This window comes from Lolium rigidum, chromosome 2 (genome assembly GCF_022539505.1).
Source record: "Lolium rigidum isolate FL_2022 chromosome 2, APGP_CSIRO_Lrig_0.1, whole genome shotgun sequence".
NCBI lineage: Eukaryota > Viridiplantae > Streptophyta > Magnoliopsida > Poales > Poaceae > Lolium > Lolium rigidum.
Window position 1 is genome coordinate 87,735,239 of NC_061509.1, and position 3,119 is coordinate 87,738,357.

The 3,119-nt window shown below is 38.5% G+C and overlaps 1 long non-coding RNA gene across 2 annotated transcripts; it reads left to right on the plus strand.

The window, feature by feature from the left end:
• The first annotated feature begins 237 nt into the window (after nucleotides 1-237).
• LOC124686868 lies at nucleotides 238-2,755 on the plus strand. Of its 2 annotated transcripts, none has more exons than XR_006997984.1 (4): nucleotides 238-569; nucleotides 673-765; nucleotides 1,366-1,454; nucleotides 2,311-2,755. It is a non-coding gene; the product is annotated as an uncharacterized LOC124686868 (long non-coding RNA). The 2 variants fall into 2 exon arrangements; XR_006997983.1 differs by having other exon boundaries at nucleotides 2,296-2,754.
• The last annotated feature ends 364 nt before the right edge of the window (nucleotides 2,756-3,119 follow it).

The following is a 3,119-nucleotide window of genomic DNA, read 5'->3' on the forward strand; positions in this document are numbered from 1 at the left end:
ATTTTGTATGTTTTTCGGCTCCGCCGTCGGCAAATTTTCTATTCCGTGCAGGCCGTCGACTTGGCTCGCTCAACACGGTCCATCGATGTCGGAGGCCCATGAACTAAATCGGAAGAATGTTGCTCCTTCATGTTCGTAGACCAGACCCATCAACGGAACGGAAAGAACGGTTCTCCTTCTACACGAGTTAACTCTATTTTCCGGCGCTTTAATGATGGATTCATGATGGTGATTTCGACTCATTTATCATTCCTGTGATTATGACGATTAGTCCTAGCGTTACCCTTCTCCTTCATATAAATATGTGGACACAGAACCCTATTTTTCCTCACTACTTCCATCCGACATTGGAAACCTCATTATTCATTGGAGATGCTCTTTCCATATCTTTCTCCCCTTCCGCTTCCTCCTTACTGCATGGTGAAATGTTTGGCAAAGAGAGGCGGTGACAGGGGAGCAACGCCAAATCAACCCAATGTTCTTGCGAAGGTTGAAACATTTCCCAATAAATTGCTAATTGCAAGGAACAAGCTGCTGCAATAGACGTCTCTTCCTTTGCTCCTGCTGAGGTATAATTTCCAGCCATCAATATTTTTTCCTGTTCAAGCATATTATAATCTTTCATATATGTTTTGTTTCTTAGATTGTTTTCTTCGTCCTTCCTTTTGGCAGGAGTACCCGCCGATTGTATGTGCCTGTGATTCTATTAATTAAGGGATTAGGCTCGATCTGCTCTGACTACATGATTCTAAGACATTACTCCAGGTGTGGCTCTAATCCTTCTTGTGTGTTGTGCATTACGATAAGATTTAACTTCTCGATCTCAAGAAAGATATACCGATATGATCCGACTTAAGTATGTACGTACTCACCTTGTGTGAATGTTGTGTGTGTGAATATTCTTTCCCGTGTGCTTATAGAAGACTAATTGGTTGGGATAAATAATTTTCTTAATTCTGCTTACAGGTGAGGAGTTTGCATGCCAAGGTCTGATCTATTTTGTTAGTACATGCCTCTGATTGCTTCTTCATATCTTCAACACATTTTGTGATTACCCTTTGGCATTTGTTCCTAAGACTGTTTCCCTTTCTAAGAAGTGAAATTCTGAAATTAAAACACATGTCAAACCATTGCTACCTTTTTTCATGGATAGCTTTTGGCATTTGTTCTTAAAGACTGTTTTCGTTTCGAAGAAGTTAATCTGAAATTATGACACTGAGGACATATATATTTATAAGTCCTAATATGTAATATTAAATATTCTCGACATGCGTTGTTATACTAGCCATAATTCTGTAAGGAGAAGTAGGCATTTTTTTTTGCAGCTCTGTTAGATCGTTCACAACATCTCGTTTCCATGTTCAGGTGCCATCTAAGGATTTATGGCAACAACAAACTGTGACTTGGGCCCAACTGAGCTGGTGTAGAGGTGATAGTCTAGCTTTGGTCTTGAGGTTAGTAGCTGTTTGCACCATCAGCTAAGAACTTAAATTGTTTTCGAATTCACTGGCTGCTTTAGAGCACTGTTACTACTACAGAGCAATGGTTAATTTTGTATAAGCATAATCCAGATCACAAAGAAAAATATGTTCTAGGGCTGTCTTATTTGTCATGCTCTGCGTATAGTGCTACTGTTCTTTCAGGGCTGACATTAATCATCTTCCTGAATGGATAGACGTGATAAACCAATATCACTTATGTATTAGCTCTTGTGATTTCATGCATTATATTCATGAATGCTAGGTTCCATTAGCAGAAGGGAAGATCCTGCACATGTCGAGAATGGTGCAGTTGTTTTTAGAAAATACGATCAGATTTAGTCTTTTAGATGTGATTTACATCGCACAACAGGTTTTCCCATAAAATTGTATGCACTGGACCACTGTCAAATTGTCAAGGTAAAGATCTACATTGGAAAAATATACTTTGCGCTTCTGCCGTGACAAAATGCTATTTGGTTTCTGCGCATCCCTAGATATATGCATTCATGTAAGGATAAATTGCATGGACAGAACATAGTCTATCATACATAGTGAGACTTGGGCTTTGCTGCATCAAACATAGCCTATCATACTTAGCTATGACTTTTAAAGTTGCAGTCTCCTGTAAACCTGTGTACATACATTGTTTGTTTGCTTTCACATATTGTCAAGATTTTTCTCTGATAACTATTAGTGTTGTTTTATTTGATCAAATGTTATCTATTTTTTCCTTGCATTTTATTTGACCTACCTCATTCCATATGAGGACCAACCACTGCTTGGTAATAGGATGACATTACTTTCTGATGGTTAGGGAGTTGGCTGGCAGGTTGATTGATGGCATGTGCCACAACTCTGGAGGCAGAGGACCCCAATCGTCTATGTGGCTGTTTTCCCTCCGGCATAGTGTTGAGCAGCGACTTCTTTTTTTCTGAGGGAGGGCGCCAGCCTCTTCTTCTTTCATAGAGGCATGACCACAAGATCAAAATAACTGCAGAACCACAACAAGACTCATTTGCTTGTTTGTTGATGATATGCTTCGGATTAATCTTTCATTGAGGTTATCGGTTGGTCCTTATATTTCGAGTTGTCGAGACACAATGATGTTACTACGAATATTTGCACATTTTGTGTTAGTAGTTGAAATTGAACACATTAGACACTAAAGGTACACGGATGTTGTTTGAAAAGTCAAAAGGCTACTATCTGTTTGTATTGTTGCTCGTCCTATGTATTCGATGGTCGTCTAATTGGCATCTGTATTTAGGCTTGGAGAAGAGAGATGTTTCAGTGTCTATCCCTATCCATATGTTTGCATACTTATAAAGTGTATAAAAAATATGGTTGATTAATTCTAACTTTTTTTGAGATGTGATTAGTTCTAAATATTATACCCCATCACATTTATCATAGCATTACAGATAAACTGTTCAAATAACATTTCAACTGTTTAACTTCTTCCAAATATTTAAGCGTTCTTTTCATAAGGTGGACGGGCGCCGCAACGCGCGCCTTCATGGTCTAGTTATGCATTAAAAATGGATGTGTACATTGTATTGATTCATTGGCCGGTGCTATGATCCCTTTTTCTGAAATATATGAGTTAGTTGCAGGTTTTTAACGTTATTCCACTATTCA